Source organism: Mauremys mutica, chromosome 6, assembly GCF_020497125.1.
Source record: "Mauremys mutica isolate MM-2020 ecotype Southern chromosome 6, ASM2049712v1, whole genome shotgun sequence".
Classification (NCBI taxonomy): Eukaryota; Metazoa; Chordata; order Testudines; family Geoemydidae; genus Mauremys; species Mauremys mutica.
Genome location: NC_059077.1, coordinates 101,401,598 through 101,423,346, shown reverse-complemented (window position 1 = coordinate 101,423,346; position 21,749 = coordinate 101,401,598). Strand labels below are relative to the sequence as shown.

Below are 21,749 nucleotides of genomic sequence, written 5' to 3'. Positions count from 1 at the left end.
TAAAATGTACCACTGGATCTTTGCGCTTTATTCTCTGAATCAGGAGCATAAACAGAATTACTGTAAATGGGCACAGCACAGGTGTGAGAAGAGAATCAGGGCCTTAATGTCCACAGAAACAGGCAGGGGCTTATTTTTAAGGTCTCCTTTGAAAGATTTCCTGACACAGTAAACTGCACAGTACTCAGTTCATCTACCCACTGAAGGGCTGAGAGAGTGGATCCTGCTGTGATGTGAAATGGCAATTCCAGGGAATACAGACATTCTAAAACTCAGGCTGAATCCTGAACTCTTTTCACAGTCCTTGCTCAGGTAACACCCTGGCTTCAGGATTTGGTCCCTGTTGTTTAGACCTGTAAGTCATCCCCCTCCAGGTTAGTCTTCTTGTGTTCTAATACCGTATGTGCTGTAAACCAGAGAGGAACAGAAAATGTGCAATGGCATTAGAAGCTGCAGAATCTCTTTAAAATCCAAAGCAAAAAACTGATGTGTGAATTTAGAACGACAATGGATTTTACTTTCCAGTGATTTTTAATGGGGTACATAGGGTATTAGTGGACCCGTCTTGTTTAAATTATGTGAAAATCTGAGATGTACAGTGCATAAATGCAGGTAAAATAAGGCCCCTATAGATTAGTGCCAGTCACTGAAATGTTTACACATTCCAGGTAAAATATTCCATTGTTATAAATTCTGTAAAGACTAATTAAAGAGTTTTCAGAGCTTTACCTTCCAGTCTGTGTAACTGAGACTTTTTACGTCTGACCTGCAGGAATAAAATATCCTTGACTGCTGAACTGCCTGCCTTCACAGTAGAAAAATATTATTTTAAAAACTAGATTAGATCTCTTTATATAGTATGCTAATAGCTAAGACATTCTTAAATCATAAAAATGGCTGTTTTCAGGTTTTAGCCTGGTTTCAGAAAACCTCTAGAACCTTTTCATTTGGGTGGATCTAGTAGGCAATATGTTATAACTAGCTCTTTTTATTTTACAATCAACTTAAAAGTTGGGTTCAAAGTTGGCTTTAAAAGTTCCATATACCAAGTAAGTTACTCATACAATTGTGTTCATTCAGAGACAGATTCTGTTCTCGGCTGCACAGTTTAAGAGGCTGGAATAACTCTACTGAAATCAACAGAATTATTCTAGATTTATTTTAACTGTAATCAGAATTTGGCTCAATGGACCAAATTCAGAGGTGACAGAAATGGTGGAGAAAGTTTCATGTTGTAAGATGGGCATGAATGTTTTAAACCAGTCAGTGTGTACGTCTACAGTGCAAAAAATAATCATCATCATAATAAAAAAATCCCACAGCAGCAAGCCATAGAGCCTGGATCAACTGATCCAGGCTCGCGGAATGATGGACAAAATAGCACTGCCGATGTCCCTGCTCAGGCTGAGCCCAGGCTCTGAGACCCTCCCCCCCCTTTCCAGGTTTCACAGCCTGGGATCCAGTCCGAGCGGGATAGTCTACTCAGCTATTTTTAGCCTCATAGCACAAGCCATGCGGGCCTCTGGGAGTCACTGCCATGGAATTTGGGTTTTTTTTTGCTGTGTAGATGTACCCAGTATTAGTTACATCCTGAAGGGAGCAAAAAGACATTGGTAGCAGCAAACGAATCAAAGAAAGATGGTGTAACAAAGTGCACTAGAGATTGCTTATTTACACCTTCCTATTGATTAGTTTTCCTCCTACAGTCCCTTTCCTTCATTCACACTTATACCAACTTACACTAATTTACAGATATGTGATTTATATCACGAATTATATCATAAGCATCACGTGTACAACTTGCCCAGCACAAGATAAGAAATTAACATTCTAATTTGCTGAGTTTCCGTACATTGAGGGGAAGATCAATCATTTTAGTTCCTTACATATTGTAATATGACTCTTTTCAATTTGTTTTTGTATATATTTCATAATATAGATATTTCAGCCTATTTCTGAATGACTTGAACACACTAGCATTTTCCACACAGAAATAGAGCAAATGTGACATGAGCTGTGCTCTTTTTCATATCACAAACCAAATTTGACCCATGTTATTCACCTTTCAACTTTTATAACCTGTAGGATTCAAACTTCTGATTTCATTATATTGTTATTTTGGGTTGATAGACAATATTTTTTAACCAAAAATGCCACTAAACTAGGGAGACTTGGAATTTATCATTTCCAACCACCCACTTGGCCAATGAACTAAACAGTATTCCCAGTTCTCTGGCAGATCATGGCAGGTAGCTCATTAGATTGTTCTTCACGTTGAATTACTGAAAAGGGTGATGTATTTATAATACCTCTTGCAATGCTATAAAATGGCTCATCAATCTGTTTTATTCAAGGAAAGTCCACATAAGGCCACTAGTCTGTTACTGGCAATAAACCTTGGGTGCATTTTCAAAAGACCTGCATATTAGATAGTGATTTATAGTCCCTGTCCAAGAAATCAAACATGACACTAACAAGGCACGGGATAACTCAAGTGACACTTTCAAAAGCAATATAATTCAGAAAGTACATCATCTGAGTATTACACACACTATGAGAAGGAAAACAGAAGAATATCTTATTTTTCAAGAGAGCATACACTTGGAGGAAAAAATAACCCCCCACTCATTTCTATATCCATTTCCTTTTTGTTTTTTAAAAAATGTAATATAGTATCCCACTTGGTTTGCTGTAGTGTGTTAGGCTTTGTCTGCACTGCCAATTGAATGACAAAACTTTTGTAGTTCACAGGTGCTTTAAAAAGCCCCCCCATCCTGAAAGACAAAAGTTTTGCCATGGCGAGTGGCAGGGTAAACGGCTTGTTGTCAGCAGGAGTGCTCTCCTGTCGACAGTGCAAACCCCACTCGGAGCAGATGGAAGTATTTTGTCGGCAAAAGTACCAACAAACAGTGTTTACACTGCCTGGCTTTGTGTGGACAAAGCCTTAGATGCAGATTGCTCCTACTGCACACCTCCCTATCTATCTTGTGACTTCACTGTGTACTGTCAAAAAGAAATGGTTGTATCATCTAGTTACTGTCTATATCTTTGTATCTCATACAGCACTAAGCACATCATCAGGAGCTTAACAAACAACAACATGGTCTGCTTTTTAAAGAGATGCTGACAGCTAGTTTAAAACCAAAATGCAGGTTTAAAGGGGTTTTTATACAGCCTAATATAAATATAAATGCTTCCATGTAATTGTTTTTTCAGTGTCAGTGCAAACTTTTTTTTTTCTATTTATGTTTTCAACACTACAAAAAATATTTAATGACAGTAATACTGTGCAGTGTATGAAGAACAGAAAGGGAAACTCCAGTCTAATTATGCTCTCTAAACTAAGTGAAGTGCGAAAAATAAACAGCATAAAAAGGAAAAAGGAAACATTTTCCCCGTCTAGCTTTAACAATCTAAGTGGTAATACTGGTGTGACACTACGCCCCATATTCTTCATAGAAATATTGTTATAATATGCTTATAAGATGTATTTTATGCAAGATGGGTCTTGTGAGATATCATTGGAAAGGTTGCGATTTACTGAATATGATTATCCTATTTGTATGCATGTATCATTTTTGTATCTAAAGTTAGGAATATTGACTATAACAGAAAATGACAAACAATAGACAATAAGACAATAACAAAAAGACAATAACAGAAAATATGGAAATGGCAGAGGTGCTTAATGACTTCTTTCTTTTGATTTTCATGAAGGGTGGTGGTGATTGGATGTCTAACACAGTGAATGCCAGTGAAAATGAGGTAGGATCAGAGTCTAAAATAGGGAAAGAACAAGTCAAAAATTACTTAGACAAGTTAGATGTCTTCAAATCACCAGGGCCTGATGAAATGCATCCTAGAATAGCCAAGACGCTGACTGAGGAGATATCTGAGCCATTAGCAATTATCTTTGAAAAGTCATGGAAGATGGGAGACATTCCAGAAGACTGGAAAAGAGAAATATAGTGCCCATCTATAAAAAGGGAAATAAGGACAACCCGGGGAATTACAGACCACTCAGCTTAACATCTGTACCCTGAAAGATAGTGGAGCAAATAATTAAGCAATCAATTTGCAAACACCTAGAAGATAATAAGGTGCTAAATAACAGTCAACATGGATTTGTCAAGAACAAACCAACCTGATAGCTTTCTTTGACAGGGTAACAAGCATTGTGGATAGGGGGGAAGTGGTAGATGTGGTATATCTTGACTTTAGTAAGGCTTTTGATACTGTTTAGCATGTCCTTCTCTTAAACAAACTAGGGAAATACAACCTAGATGGAGCTACTATAAGGTGGGTGCATAACTGGTTGGAAAATTATTCCCGGAGAATAGTTATCAGTGGTTCACAGTCATGCTGAAAGGGCATAAAGAGTGGGGTCCCACAGGGATCGGTTCTGGGTCCAGTTCTGTTCAATAACTTCATCAATGATTTAGATAATGGCATAGAGATACACTTATAAAGTTTGTGTATGATACCAAGCTGGGAGGGGTTGCAAGTGCTTTGGAGGATAGGATTAAAATTCAAAATGATCTGGATAAACTGGAGAAATGGTCTGAAGTAAATAGGATTAAATTCAATAAGGACAAATGCAAAGTACTCCACTTAGGAAGGAACAATCAGTTGCACACATCCAAAATGGGAAATGACTGCCTAGGAAGGAGTACTGCAGAAAGGGATCTAGGGGTCATAGTGGATCACAAGCTACATATGAGTCAACAATGTAACACTGTTGCAAAAAAAGCAAACATTCTGGGATGTATTAGCAGGAGTATTATAAGCAAGACACAAGAAGTAATTCTTCCTCTCTACTCCATGCTGATTAGGGCCTCAACTGGAGTGGGGGTGAGGGGGATAGCTCAGTGGTTTGAGCATTAGCCTGCTAAACCCAGGGTTGTGAGTTCAGTCCTTGATGGGGCCATTTAGGGATCTGGGACAAAATCAGTACTTGGTCCTGCTACTAAAGGCAGGGGGCTGGACTCAATGATCTTTCAGGGTGCCTTCCAGTTCTATAAAAAAAAATAATATTGTGTCCAGTTCTGGGTGCCACATTTCAGGAAAGATGTGGAGAAAGTCAAAAGAAGAGCAACAACAATGATTAAAGGTCTAGAAAACATGACCTATGAGGGAAGATTGAAAAAATTGTGTTTGTTTAGTCTGCAGAAGAGGGGACAGGATAACAGTTTTCAAGTACATAAAAGGTTGTTACAAGGAGGAGGGAGAAAAATTGTTGTTCTTAACCTCTGAAGATAGAACAAGAAGCAATGGGCTTAAATTGCAGCAAGGGAGGTTTAGGTTGGACATTAGGAAAAACTCCCTGTCAAACTGGTTAAGCACTAGAATAAATTGCCTAAGGAGGTTGTGGAATCTGCATCATTGGGGATTTTTAAGAGCAGGTGGGACAAACACCGGTCAGGGATGGTCTAGATAATACTTAGTCCTGTCTTGAGTGCAGGGGACTGGACTAGATGACCTCTTGAGGTCCCTTCCAGTTCTATGATTCTATCTGTACTACAAGAGTTTTTGCACCCGGGGAACGCCCACTTGACAGAATGCAATCAGTCTGGCTGGCTAGCTGGGGACAAGTCAATGGACCATTAGGGAGGACAACAGGTCTCTGAAGATGTTAATCTCCCACCTTTCTGGGATGCTACAAACAGCCTTTGACTCATGGCTGCTTTGACACTGCAGGGTCATGTGATCATGTCACCTGGTACTGGACTCCATGATAGAATACCAGTATTTTTCCACTGAGAGGAGGAGATGACCACACTGGGAAACAAAGGATTCCTGCCATATGTAAAATCTATTTAAGGCAGGGGAACGACTTAATCACTGGTCATTTTTCACTGAATCCCTGCCCAGGATGACTGCTGGAAACATCTAAGAAACAAAGACAAAGGGAAGGGGAAAGGACTGAACCCAGGTGAGAGGGTGTCTGGCCCATGAAACAAATACCATAGTTTTAAGCTGCCAGCAAAAGCAGCTTGCCTTCAAGAACCTCTGCAATCAGCCTAAAACAACATTTAGGGTGAGAAATTGCTAGTTATAACCAGTTTCTTTAATATATTAAGCTTAGCTTGCTAGGTAATCTGCTTTGATCTGTTTGCTATCCCTTATGATCACTTAAAAGCTGTCTTTTGTAGCTAATAAACTTGGTTTTTCTAAAACCAGTTTGTGGAATTCATAACGGGAGGGGGAAAGGGGGGAAAAAGCTGTGCATATCTTCCTCCACATTGAGGAGGGAAGCGGATTTCAATGCGCTTACGCTGTACAGTTATCTGTGCAGCGCAAGATGATATAATTTTGGGTTTACACTCCAGAGGGGGTATGCACTTATCTAGCTGAGCCTTCCCATACAGAGCTGATTTCAGTGTCTGTGTCTTTCTCCAGCTGGGTGTGTCTACCTGTGTGTGCTCTGGAGGAGGCTTGAGGGCTCACTTCAGCAGGATACTGTAAAGGAACCCAGGCTGCTGGAACAGGCAGATTCAGTGGTACCACAGTACATCAGGTGGCACCCTGGAAGGGGGAGGGGGGGAGAACAACCAATTACAAGCGGTAAGGCCATTTTAAAATTTTTATTTTATATACCTTTGTGCCCCTTCAAAAGTGAATATTTTGCAAAATGCCATTGAAAGTATTAATGGGACACAGCCATCTTGAAATCTAATCAGGTTCAAAAAAGAATAAAAATTAGTTTCTGACACTACTCTTGACTCTCAGTGCCTCTGCCAATTTTTGCTTTTACAAACAGATTTTCACATTATTCTGATGTTTTTCTCTCTCACTTGTGTGAAGAAGGGAAAACTAACTAGAAAAGGGAAACATTGAAACTGACTATACAGAAAGTGCTTGCGAATGCATAAAGCAAACAATCTGAAAAAGAGCAAGTTTCCTCGAATATCTTTCAATAACAGCAACCACAAACTTAGATCCAGCAACAAGACTGGACTCCTGTGCCCATATGGAGCCCTGAAGGATAGGGACCTTTTGTGTTACTTGTAACCACAGTTTGGATAACACTTTCAGAAAGAAGTGTGATTTTTCATATGACAAACTCTCTTTAAAAGCACTGGTAAAACCCTGGATTGAACAAACATTCCAATACCTACTGGATTAAGTGATGTCAGATGAAGTCCAGATTTCCAGTGTTGATGGGGTTTTTAAGGTTATTCTATATAAAAAATATATATCTTCACCTTACAATGCTTTCCATTTTGAGTAATATGCTCATGGGGTAACATTCTACTAGGAAGAGAATCATCATCTGGAACCCTTACTTATTATAATACAAAATACATTACCTTTGCTAAGAGTTACAGCAACAAATATTTTATAAACCACCTCCTTGTCACCTGCTAAGATGCTCAGGCCATGTACAACAACTTCAAATACAGCACAGTACCATAGATAAAGATGGATGGATGGATACCAACTATGGTAACCAAAAAGGGGAGTATCATTTTCAATGGAGATACTGTAGAACCTATCAAGGGGCTCCCAAGCTCTCTGGCAACCTTCATATTCTCCTCTCCCTATCTACCTCTTTGGCTTTTCTCCCATCTGCTGATTGTGATGTGTCATGTTCAAGATGAAAGTACTTCAGGTCTGGGACCGTTCTTCTCTCCAGTCTGTAATGGACCTAGCACATTTTAGGAAGTAAGTAAACAATAAAATTGATAATAAAATACCTAATAGAAAAAAAGTGTAGTGTTTTAACATGCTTTTAAAAATAAAAGATGAGGTAAGGTGATGTCCAGGGAAAGTGGGTTCTACACTCTAGAAGCTGCCAGAGAAAATGCACAATCACTCACTGACCCAAAGCACAATGGTGGAATTCTCAGACAATGGGCACTGTCAGAGTATAGATACATATCAGAACTTGGTTCAAAGAGGTGACTACAAATTCAATAAAGGCCCATGCTGTTCAGGACTTTAAAAAAACCAATTGCACCTTTAGAGATACCATCCCCCAAACTTTGGCATAACAGTTTTGACTCTCAGCACCTTCACAGGAAAAGCTTAACCTAAAATGAGGTCAGTTGACTGTTAAAACTGGGTTGTTTTTTCTCCTTCCTACGGGTAGTGGGGGGAATCAGCATAACAGAAAAAGTAAAGAGTGAACTCTGCAGGCATAGTACACAAATCACTTGAAGTGCAACATGGTAATAAAATGTAACAGAATGTTTAAAGTCAACTCAAATATTTCTCAGAAAAGTGGTCATGTTTTTACATGCACAATATGCCTGGGTCATTTTACTACAACACCACAAATAATTACAATCCTATTAAAACGTTCCTGACTTGGATTAGTGCAGGTGGGCTTGCGTCCCACTCCCCCTCACCAGGCCCATAAAAACAGAAAACAACTTTCTCCTTTGTAAGAAAGAGGTGTTTTTTCTATTTATTTTCCTTAAAGTAGTTCTTAAATTCTTGACCGATTAAGTGGAATTAGCGTTTCTCTTGAATTTTGGGGCAGTGGAAAAATCGAATTCTCTGTCATATGGAATATGGTGCAGAACAGCTACCATGGGCCTCTGGGGGGAGGGATGGGAGTTGTTTCGGCAGGCTTGGGTTTCTCTCTGTTTATGTGAAACGGACATTGGCATATCTTGCCTGCACTTTTCCTGTGGGGTTCCTCTAGTAGGCAGGGTGGGGAATAGTTGTCTGAGCCATACCAAGGTCAGCCTGCTACAGCTGACAGTTTCTGTCTCTGTACAAAGAAAAGAATCAATACTTTTGGACTACGGCTGTGCCCTCAGTGTAAAACAACAAACATGCAGCGTCTGACATGTTTCTAGGTGATTTGTGGCAGAACCTCTTGTCTGATCTGTATCCAGGAGCTGCTGTGTTACTGCTCTTTGCTTTTCTCCTCTCTCTCCCTAGCTCTGTGATATCTAATACTTTACTCAGGTACAGAGGCGTGTGTTCTACCCTACAGCTACTTGTCACTCAATAAATCACACCTACAAGCATAGTCTGCACATAGTGATCTGGGCTTTAACGAAGGATCAGAGGGACAAAGTGCAGGCAAGATACTGTAATTATAACAAAAATAAAACATTCCATGAGCTGTAGCAAAGAGACAGGCTCTAAGGCACTGATAAAATGTCATTAAAATTGTAGTTTTGTTCTGAGCTTTGGATATTCACTTTTAATCTTTTTCATTGTTAGATTTCTCTTTTTCATAATGTTCCCCAAATATAAAATAACCTTTAAGAAAAAAGCTCTATGATCAGAAGCTCTGGTCTCAGTGTTCCTCTATGTGAATGACAGTCACTTTCACTTGGTATTCATATTTTTTCTTAAGTTCTTTCTTTGAGTATTTGTGCACATGGGCTAGTAATGCTTTAAATCTTATCTAAATGCAGAAACAGTACTAACAAGACAGCTATTAATTATGACTTGAGCATTATTATTTGAACAGTCTTGAACCAACCTAGCTTTATACAGTATGCATTTGTTTCGTCTGACAGTATAATTTGTGTAGAAACATCTCAGTAAAACTAACATATATCATGAAGCCATATTTGCTTTGGAAACAATTTTACACTAGGGCTGTTCTCCCCACCTAAATTATTTTCCAGCAGGTAAACCATTAGCCAACTTGGATCTGAGGCTATGGACAGTGTTGTCAGTTCTAAAGATTTTAGATGCATCCGTTTGAGTTAACTTAGCAATTTCAATCAAATAAGACACCTCTTCATATAAGGTAAGTGATTCACCATCACGGAGCTTTTGCACAACCCTACTGTAACTGTTGCTGATGAAAAAAAGCAGGTTGGAATAGCTGTACACTTCCTTCCCAGTCAATCAATGACTGACAGGACCAGTTCCTTCAGCCATGTACGGTCAACAATGATGAATCAATAAGTGGTTTAACAACAGGGAGCCACCAATCACTATATGAACGATTAAAAGTAGTTTATAAGCACACGCCTTTTCAAATAGACTGGGCCATAAGACCAGAAATTTGCTAGGTTTTGTTTTATGTTGGAGGGAATATCACAGACTAAGCAAAAGCTAGAGCCAGAGGAATACAACAGTCAGAAACACTCTCGGTCTAATTCTCACTAGCACGTTTTACACTAGTGTTAATCCACTGACATCTGAATTACACTCCTGGTTTATACTAACGTATGAGAAAGTGGGATTGAACCCTGCATATTTGTCCCACACTTTCCTACCTCCTCTTCAACAGCGGCCGGTTCCCACACCCCATCCCCTTTCCTGAATTTTATTAAGCCTGTCTCTCACTACTAGTGGAAATAAAGGGCAGCTTTACTTGCACATTAATACAAAATAAGCCTTGTTTAATCATTACAAATGAAAGTCATTTTGATGATCTCACAAAGGGTCAGTGCTTCCTCACTGGGAATAACTGACCTTCTTCCCATACAACATATGCTGATTTCCCCCACTGAGAAAAGGGAAGGACTATCGCACAGGCCTGCCCACAGACGGCAGCAATGTCGTCACCCTCCCCAAACAGCCATATTTCCTTGAATCACTTATTATCAGAGACACTAAGACTACCCTGGATAAACTGAGAAAAAACTTGCTATAGCAAACATCAGAAGCTTAACAACAGTCCTGAGACTGCTCAGCAACTACTGCTGGCCTGAATAATCCCCAGATTGTCCAAGAGAATATCACTTTTTGATCCCCTAACTTATTTTCAAATATCCCAAAATCACAATTAGAGCACCTAATGTAAAATTATTAACAAGCCACTTAGCCTTCAGAATTCTGGCCAACCTGCTGTACGCTCTCAGCCTTGCAGGTATGACTCCAACATTCCTTCCAGCTTTATGAATCTGTAAACAATTGGAGCTATCTACTGGGGAATGATTGCAGTTTGCCATATAATTGTACTCCAAAAAATGTTTTAATTAAATAAATAAAATAATATTCCAAAACTAGACTTCTTGTGTTGCCAAATGAAATAGTGATTGTTTAATTTTGTCATGAAGCCTAATGGAAGTCAAAAAGCATGACACATTATAAAAGACTGCACACAGAAAATCCAGGTAATAATTTGCTTTTCTGTTGACACTATCATTGCTACCAACATTGGACATGGTACAATCCACTGGCGTATCGATGTTCACAAATCAGAATCCATTTACTCCTTTGGGCATCTGCAATTCTCAACAAATGCCTCTGAAGGAACAGTGGCCTGGTATAGCTAGAAATGAGGCAGAAGCAGAAGAAAATGCGATTCTTCTTTACTAAAGTATCTTCTAGCTACCTACTTACTAATTTTTTTTTCCCCCAGTTTATGTTTCCAGTAGAAGTGCTGGATCTGAAGATGCCGCTTGTCTTCCACTTTCCTCTCTTTGCTTTCCCCTGCTACAGACTATGGTCCACAGAATTTTCTCTTATGTCAAAATAATCAACTAGCGCAACCAAGGGAGACTCCAATTCACTCCAATCTCCTCTTTGCACCCTTCATGCATATCAACAACACTGAGAAATATTTTTAAAAATACACACAAAAACAACACTATTTTAGAAGAGTAATAGAAAATTAAATATCACGGGCAGTAAAGACTGTACACTGAGTCCAGTCCTGCAGTCTTTATTTCATACTTATCCTGTCAAAACTCTATTGCAGTCAGTGGGAATTCTGACAGACAACTGCAGGATTTTGCCCTTAAATTATGTTATTGATTTAGTTATAAAAACCTTTCAAATCAGATCAGTTGAAATCAGGTCAGTTTAAAAAAAAAAAGTTAAAGCAGTTATGGGTACCACACTTGCTCCTGAACCCCTGCCAACTTCAATTATTTTAAAATCATATTATCCTATTTTTAAAAGGTTTTTCTCTGCTGTGATGCTGTGAGAAAGACCCATATGCACAACTGGGAAGATGTTGGAAGGATGTGTAATTTTTAAGTTGAGAGTGTACCTTTAAATTGTTACCGGAGTATCCAACGGATACTCACTTCATTATTGGACGATACAGTGAAAGAATGTGTTTGTTTAAAAAAAAGTAAGTTGCCAAACTGCCATTGATTTTTATCTATTGCTCTCTATACCAGTCAGTGCATATCTTTTAGGAAAGTACACCTGGAATACAATGATGATGTCCTTTCATGGTTTTTTTTAGGCTCTTTGTGATTTTGCCAGAACCCATATTAAACCATTCATTCATTAATTCAGCTCTGTTTACAGAATGTGATCACAAATGTTTCTTCTCTCATATTTCAAATCAGTCAATACTATATGAGAATGTGGAAGGTTTTTTTAAAGCAGTAATATATATATGTATTAAATATGTATGTAATACATCTTTTTAGCAATAATATGTATTGCAATGTTTTGCAGTAAAGGAGCAACATCCTGCTGTGGGTTCCACGTTTCCCCAGGTAGTAAAAGACACACTTTACACTGGCCTTTTAAGTCACAGCGCAGGCTACAAAATATGACAGTCTCATCCCACATTTTGTACTGTATAATACTGATAGGCCTGATTTTCAGGTAGGAGTGCAAGTAAATGCATACGTACCTACTGACCGAAATTCCTACACTACAACACTAAGTCGTTTCTATTCCAATGTGTTCTTTCACCTATGGTGTTTTGTAAGAATGGAATAAAGTGAAGATTATTGTTCTACTATTACTTTACCAATATGATGATGATACAACTATTAATATTAATCCTATCATATCTGCCACAAATGTAAAGGATAAAAAGATATCCTTGACACTTAACGCTGAATTTGTTTCTAGTAATTGTTGTGTGGGTCTGCAAGGAAGACAATGTTAAATTCATCATTTGCTTATTAGCAGTGTAGAATCCTGGTTAAAAATAAATAATCACAACCCCATTACACAACAAATATTCTTTTACAAGTTCCAAAAGTTCTTTCCAGAGCTATCCTATTGCTTTATGTGATACATTAACATTTACGCATGCAAGTAGTTTCATTGGGCTTAATGGGGCTATTCATGAATGAAGTTAAACATATGTTATGTCTTTATAGAATAGAGGCTTTAGTCCCTTGTTGAGTACTCTCTCTCTGTTTACATTTTGTTTATTACATAGAAAATTTGCTTATACAGGTAAACTTGAATCACTGGACATCCCCCTTGGCTACTGTGGGCCCCACTGCACCTTATTTCGAGACCCGTCACTTGAGATGTTTTCCTTCTTTTTCAGAGAGCTTAGATTTACATTTTAAAATAGTTTTTCTTCACTAGGTTTTTTTTTTAAAATATATATATTGTTCCATAATGTTTTTGTCATGAATTATATTTCTGCACTGGAGTGCTTCTACTTATGAGTTATTCTCATTTTCTTCTCATCTTCAACTCTCTGTTTTCTTTCCTTCAGGTAATTTTGGGATTCCCTTGATCTTTTGTTTGATGCATTTTGATATATTCTTATCCAATACAATACATACATGTAAAGAGAAAAGTAGATGGAAGGAGGAGCGTTTAAAGGGGAGGGGGAACCACACACCAAGACAATATTATTGGGAAATACTTTTCAATTGGCTGTATTCTACATTTATGACTGACCTACTACAATAAAGAGATCTACAAAGCTGGCAAGGAACGATAGGTATCTTTCAAAAACCACGGTTCATATCATTATGGAACAGCACTGGATCACTGTGGATAATACTGGAACATGCACATGAATGATCTGATATGTTCCCTCGCTTTGAGCTTCACACATAAGTAACAGAATCTTATCTGTTTACCACCTGCATAAAAGAGAAACCAGAATAACCTATCCCAGAATCCACAAAAACATTTTAAACATTTTGCTTTTTATCAGATGTCTCAGGCACTGTATCTATTTTACAGTAATTGATGAACAGCTGTCAGTCCAGACACAGTTGTAATGATATATATTTTTATAATCTCTCACTTGTTAAATTTATTATGTAGTTATAAAATGTAAATATTGTTATGGTGTACAATTCTGAAGCCACTTCTGATTCAGAACTTATACTGCAAGTTCTTTGGAGCAAGGACTGTCTTTTTGTTCTGTGTCTGTGCAGTACCTAGCACAATGGGCTCCTGGTCTATGACTGGAGCTCTTAAGCACTATGATAATACAAAAAAATTATAACAACTTCTAGTTTTAGCTATAGGTACCTACCAAAAAGCCCACATAGGTCATTACAGGCAATAATTCAGGCAGGCCACAGATCAAGTAAACAGTCATGAGGCCATATACAGCACTCAAAGCATGCAAACCGTAAAGGTCTCCACCACAACAAAATGGGAAATGGAACTCGCAAAATTGCAAAAAAACATTGGGTAACAAAGCTTTGTTTAGTTTTGCCCAACCTGGCAATGATTACCAGTTTAAGAGGTGATAAGTGTGTTATTGTGCCTTTAAGAAACATAACCTTTGGTAAGGAAGCACTAAGCAGGCTGGGGAAACAGTCAAGCTGTTTCGGTTGTTAGCATAAAGATGTTTATTTGAACTTGCTAGCACAGTAATACAAAAATGATTTTAGCCAATCTGGCACTATGAGGTTTTACTAAAATAAAATGATGACCAAGATAACTCAACCTTACTATGTCTGTTATTACTATTGTTGGAAAACAGATGATGCTGTGGTCATTATGGCTTGCCTACTTTCACATATATCCATCTGCTACTGGCCTTCATGTCTCTAAAGGCTAAAAACATAGCATTCTGCTGCTTTGCTTTGGAACACACTTTTTGCTACACTGGAAATTGATGATAGCCATGCAGATGCCATGATGGCAATACTGCAGCAGCATTTTGGACACAGACCAGGAATTCTTTTGCACCAATTACTGTTTCAGTGAGAAGGCAGAGTAGGTTGGTGACTCAGTTGTGTAGTGCTGCATGGCAGAGCTGTGGAAACTTCTTATACATCATAACTTCAATCAGGACCGCCCAGAGGGGCGGGGCAAGTGGGGCAATTTGCCCCAGGCCCCGCAGGGGCCCCTACGAGAGTTTTTCAGGGTCCCTGGAGCGGGGTCCTTCACTCGCTCCGGGGGCTCCGGAAAACTCTCACGGGGCCCATGACCCCGGAGCTTCTTCTGCTCTGGGTCTTCAGCGGCAATTCGGCCTGAATCCTCTGGGCGGCCCTGACTTCAATGCTGAACGACTGAACTGGTACAGAAAGAGACACCCTCATGAATCCCTATGACTGCCTGCTCATTTATCATGATTCACTCTCCATAACTCATGCCAGAATCGGTGATCCATTTGGAATGCATTCACCAACTAGTGGAAGTCTCTTGGAGTGATGGCCTTGGGAGGCTTACAACTCGAACTGCCATGTGACTTGCCATGATTAGGGACTACACAGCCTGTATTGTAGTGTTTCCATCATTTTGCTTACCAATGCTGCTCAACACCATGACAGGCATTCATGAGCCCCTACTAAGATTGTGATAGAAGACAATCAACCAATAGCAGTCAACTATATAGGGCTATTCACCAGTGCATTTTACACTTGTTATTTACTGCCAATTCAAAGTGCCTTACATGTTCATAGTGAACAAAGAGACTAAATCACCAATATGCAGCCAGTGTGAATTTGCCTTTCATCTCCAACCTACCGCAACCCTATTCACCAATTACTAGGTTTGGACTGTTGCTTTGTTCTGTTGTAAGCCAGATGGAATTGTCTGTGCACCACCAATTATAGGAACCTCCCTCTTCTCTTGGTAGAGCATTTGTGGATGCTCATATTACCACTGCCCTTCCACTTATTCTGTAGCTAGAAATAGAGAGAGAATGTCAGTCTTCACAGTTGTCACTCAGCACCGTCAACAATAAGTACATTTATTTTTTTCAAAAAGAAAAAGACAGGAGTGACTTTTTACATATCTAAAACACAAATTGTTCTGACACAAATCAGGAATGACAACTGTCCTCCAACTGCATTGTTAGGCATTGTTGTAATACTGATTTTATTTGCTGAATATAACTATCTGGTTTTGGCATTTTCCCCTTGTATTGCCTTTCTGCCATAGGTCGTAAAACTTATTTTGAGTTTATACTGTACTTTTGATTGGAACTTGGATAGAGCTACTGTTGCTAGTCAGGATAAAGCATACACTGTAATATTGTTGACATTTCTCATGTTGGACAGACTATAATGTAAATATACATTTTGCTACAGCTATAAATATGGTTTTGATAGATTCTTAGATTATAAATTGATTGTAATTCAGAACAGGTCTCTGCCAGAATGAGTTGATAATTCACAAAGCAACTACGTGAATGAAAAGGAGATGACAAAGGATCAGTCTGGATGTGAATAACTTGACCCAGTGGTTTATGGTATTGTGATTTCCCCAACCCTCCCACAATTTTCATACAAAGGAAAAATCCCTCTGTCTGTGCTGAGGGAGTCAGAATTAGTCATAGTACTAACATTTTAGGTTTTTTTAAAAAGATTTACAGTAAGTCAGCGACTCAAACCACATTTCACATATTTAGGTCATAATGTAACTGTGAGGTGTGTAATATTGCATATATTGACTGAAGCTGATGTTTAGAATGGAAAACCATTACCGTACAGGCTATGGAGCGACAGACAATGGAATGTAAAATGCATAAAGCCTTAGAGCCCACTTTTTCCAATCGAAGAGGCAATAGTTTTCCATGTAAGCATAAGACTCCATCCGACACGCTCACTATGCTATATTGCAAGACTTTTTTTTTTTTAAAGGTTATTGCCCCTATGTGGGCTTCAGCCTCCGATTCAAGATAGTTACGTCCAAAGTACAATGTGAAGAGTTACACAGGGATCTCACAAAACTGGGTGACTGGGCAACAAAATGGCAGATGAAAGTAAATGTTGATAACTGCAAAGTAATGCACACTGGAAAACATAATCCCAACTATACATACAAAATGATGGGGTCTAAATTAGTTGCTACCACTCAGGAATGAGATCTTGGAGTCATTGTGTTAGTTCTAGGGAAATATCCGCTAATGGGCAGTGGCAGTCAAAAAGCTAACAGAATGTTAGGCACCATTAGGAAGGGATATACAGAAGACAGAAAATACTACTACTACTATATAAAACCATAGTATGCCCTCACCTTCAATACTGCATGCGGTTCTGGTCACTTAATCTCAGAAAAGATATATTAGCATTGGAAACCGTACGGAGTAGGGCAACTAAAATGATTAAGGGTATGGAACAGCTTCCATATGAGGAGAAATTAAAAAGATACGGATTGTTCAGCTTGGAAAAGAGATGACTAACGGCGGGGATATGATAGAAGTCTATGAAGTCATGAATGGTGTGGGGAAAATGAATAGGAAAGTGTTATTTACTCCTTCACATAACAACAAGAACCAGGGGTCACCCAATGAAATTAATAGGCAGCAGGTTTAAAACAAACATAAGGAAGTGCTTCACACAACACACAGTCAACATGTGGAACTCTCACAGGGTATGTTGTGAGAGTCAAAACTATAACTGGTTTCAAAAAAGAATTAGATAAGTTCATGGGGGATAGGTCCATCACTGGCTTTTAACCAAGATGTCCAGGAATACAACCCCATGGTCCGGGTGTCCCTAAGCCTCTGACTTTCAGAAGCTGGCACCGGACAACAGGGGATGGATCACTTGATAATTGCCCTGTTCTGTTCATTCCCTCTGAAATATCTGGCACCGGCCACCATTGGAAAACAGGATACTGGGCTAGATGTACCACTGGTCTGACCCGGTATGGCCATTAGCATGTTCTTATATTCCTTCTGTGGAAGTTTCTGTGTTTCAGCTTAGAGTCGTATGCCAATAGAAGAGCTCCAGTACTACTACCTTTATTACACCATTCAGTCCCACTGATGGAGACTTTGTCATGCCATAAGAATAGACTTGCACTAATTGCCTTTTTAGCTGGTCAATATCTTTCACCATGGAAAAACAAAAACTAAAAACAAACAATCTCTAGCCCTCACTACTGACTGCAATGTAATTCCATCATGGTCAACTGAACTGTGTTTTCTTCTTTTGACATTCTGTCCTTGATACTTAGCTGGCTGCTTAATCTGCTTCCCTTTCACTTGCCACCAGAAATTTAAATGAAAATTGAATTAAGCACAGAAGTAAGTTTTAACTAGCTTAAAAAAAATCTTTTTCCTTCAGTGATATCCTTTTGTTATTTCCTGGTTCACTGAACATATAACTCAGGATTCATCATCACCAATACCACAGCTACATGGGTGGCAATGAGATTTCCAGTATTTTTGATGCTCCAATCTGGGATCTCTTCATCAAACATAGGGGTAACAACAAGATTTATTCTGGGTTGGTACAGTGCCTAGCACAATGGAGTCCTAGATCATAACTGGAGTTCTTCGGCTCTACTGCAATACAAATAGTAAATAATCGTTTCACCAAAGGAAAAAAGTTTTTATAAAAGTTAGTTAAAAATAATTTCTGTGGTGGATGTCTCTAATAATCAGCCCAATTAGTAGGGATAAGCAGCATACACATTTGTTCGTGACTTAGGTTTTTTTCTTGCTATGACATTCTACCTTACTGTTAGAGAGTCTGAATTCCTTCTGACAAACTACATGTGCAGGAAAAGGAGACAGAAAGGGTATACAGTGTAACTGAAGGAACCACTATATGAGTGTCTATGCATAAAAGAATTTAGCTGTACCCTAGGGCCCTCAGCCTTAAACTTTGATGTTGTTTCATCTGCTTGTTCCATGACTCTTACCTTGTAATTTTTTTCCTTCAAATTTGCTATGGAACCAATAAAAAAAAGGTAACCACAAAAAATAATCATAATGCTGCATCTTCTCTTTCACACACAGTATTTACCTACAACCGCCTTCAAAGTGGGGATTTTGGAAAATTTAGTAGCTATCACCTGCCTTGAGGTTCAGAAACACACCCAGGTGCTAGGTACTATAGGAATTAGATACACTGGTTACAAGCATGCTTCACAACCTCCACATTGGTTGCTGTCACAACTTTGCCAGGAAGATAAAACCTTCTTCAAGAACCACATTCCACCTTTGAAGTGGGTTTGTTCTTTCCTGCTGCCAAGCTGCAAGGCTCAGAAGCACCCCAGACCCTGTACTCCCTGAAATTTCATTTCTGAGGGAAAAAAGGCTGATAACCAAATGGTATGAGTGAATCTGGTGAGAGGGGGCCCATATGTGAGGCAAATTAAGGAACATTCATTTTATCTATTTTAAATAGAAGAGGAACCAGAGGGAAATAGATTGTGAGGCCACACAAAGGCAGTGAATAGGTTTGGGAAAGGTGAGAAAAGAAGAAGTGTAAAAGCAGCAAGGATTCCTCCTCTTGTGTCTCCATTTTAAAGAAGACTGTCATTTTTAATTCATATTATTTTCTCTTAGATTTAAACAGTGGCTTCTATTGAACAATAGTGCCCTCCACCCATGAAGGAGGCATTGCCTACCCCCACTTTTTGTTGTTTTCCAATGCATGAAGCTACAGTTTTCCATTATAAACCTCATCTTTAATCAATAGATTCCTATTTTGGTAAAGGCAGAATAATAGTTGCCCTGAATAACTTCAAGAAAACAGACTAAATCAAACTCAAATATGTCTGCATAGCTCAACTGTGACTCTGAAAAATTTGTGCTTAGTAACGTTGTCATGCTGAAGAGCTTTCAACAAAAGCCCAAACGTAATGCTTAAAATGTACTTTTACAAATGTGATGCGGTCGTATTCTCTGGTTTTTCTCATTAAGAAAACCGTGAACAAATCATTCATGGATAATTTGTCTGAAATCCTTCAGTGACTACTGATTCACAAACCACAGAAATAATACAAAATCTAACATTTAGAATGGGATGTCAGTATTGTAGGGATCACTAGGAAATAGTTGCTTCATTTTAGGAAATCAAGTGGAAGAGGTAAACAGTCTCTTCAAAATAAAATGCCTATGTTTTCAAATCACAGGGTTTTGGTGTGTTTTTTTAATTAACATTATACAATTTTTATTCTTTAGCCTAGAATCAATCAAAATATACCATTTCATTTTGTTATATGTGAAGTTCTACTCTCCCAGTTCACTCAAACAGTATAAATCAAGCATGATTCAAGGGTAAGTCTTCGAATGCCTGCCACATCATACGCTAATAGCTCAATTCATAAAAATAATATTTGTGCATGAATTACATGGGTTTTGTGCTACTTGTTAATGCCATAGCAGGGAGCGTATTTGAAATCCGGTTCAATCAAAGGAAAATACACACATTTGGCAGCAATATATTGGCAGGGTCTATCCAGACATACAAAACGCATACAGTGATTTGGAAATAGGTACATATATTTTCTTTAATAATTGCCACAGAAATCAACTTACAGATTTTTTTGGGGGTGGGGGTGTGAACTAAATCCTACTGGCCTGATTTTCAGAAGTGCCGAGTATCCAGAAATCTCACTGAAGTCCGTGGGAGCTGCAGGTGCTCAGTACATTTGAAAAACCAGGACGTATGTTACTGTATTCATTCTCCACTACAAAGTTAGGACCTGATCCTGCAGCTACTGCAGGTGTAGAATGTTATATTATATACTTTAATGGGAGTGCCACACACCGAGGAGTTACATGATCGGGCTAATTGTTTCCATGAACACATTTTTCCTATTTCTACTTTGCTGCTTCCCAGTCAGATGACAACAGAATCACCAATTCACCCAACTTCAAGGGAAGTTTCTCGAACACTTAGCCACTGATTTTAAGAGGAGTACCTGTAAACATAATTCCTTTGAACAGCAAAGAAAACATGCTTACTTTATATAAGAAATCCCTAATAGCTACATATACACCGGTAAGTGATTTTTTTTTAATTTGGGTCATAGCAGCTCAAGAAAATATAGCCTACAGACAGAAAGTAGCATTTCTAATTAACTTTGCTGTGGTTTGATAAAATAGTATCTGAAGTCTATTTATACTTAAGGGGGAAGTGAACAAGAGGTTAAAAGAATACAAATCCCATGCTAAAAAAATTGCATTCCTTACTGAGAGCCAGGTTTACAATTCTTTTGCACAAATATCTCTATGGAGGTACACAACTTCAGTGCAAGTTCTACATGCAGAACTACCAGACAAAATTGCTCTAACTGATGACAAAACCATACCGAGAAACACTGTTCCATCATCACAATATTTCTGTTATGACATCATGAGCCTCACAACCAAGCTTTATAAAACAGAAGGTGCATTGCTATTAATACACATTTCTCTTCTGTAAACAAACTTGACTTGACTTATCTGGCTGACAAATGAATTCATGGGGATGGAATGGCCTTTTTATGCCTAAAATCAAAGACAAGATCCTTTAAGTCTTATCTATTTTAAAAAAAACAACACAGTTTGCATTTTGCTGGAGCTAGCAGACAAATAGTTATATTCCTTGAGGATTGCCTTCCATTGTCTGCTTTTACTTTTACACTTAAGATGCTATGTTTTAACAACGGCTGCAACAGTATCTGTTCACCCTGCAGTTGTGAATTCAGTTCTCTCCCCACTACCCTTCCAATGCCTTAGAACTGCCAGAGGTTAACCCTATTATTTAACTAATTTAAAATGCATACATGCACACCCCCTATTCTGTGGAAACAGCTGTTTGCACTAGCATGAATATACCATATACCAGTCTGGGGTGAGACAGTTTTTATTTATACATTTTCTGGTGACTTTGCTGAGGGATTGTTTCTCCACAGCTTCCAACAGCATGTAAACAACTGTGGTTAATGCATGGTGCTATACATTATGGGGTAGGAAAATGACA

At 38.6% G+C, this 21,749-nt stretch overlaps 1 protein-coding gene across 7 annotated transcripts in view; it reads right to left on the bottom strand.

The window, feature by feature from the left end:
- The window catches only part of BNC2 (basonuclin 2), a 426,471-nt gene that overhangs the window by 207,838 nt on the left and 196,884 nt on the right, over nt 1-21,749 (bottom strand). The gene's annotated exons all lie outside the window — the stretch shown is intronic.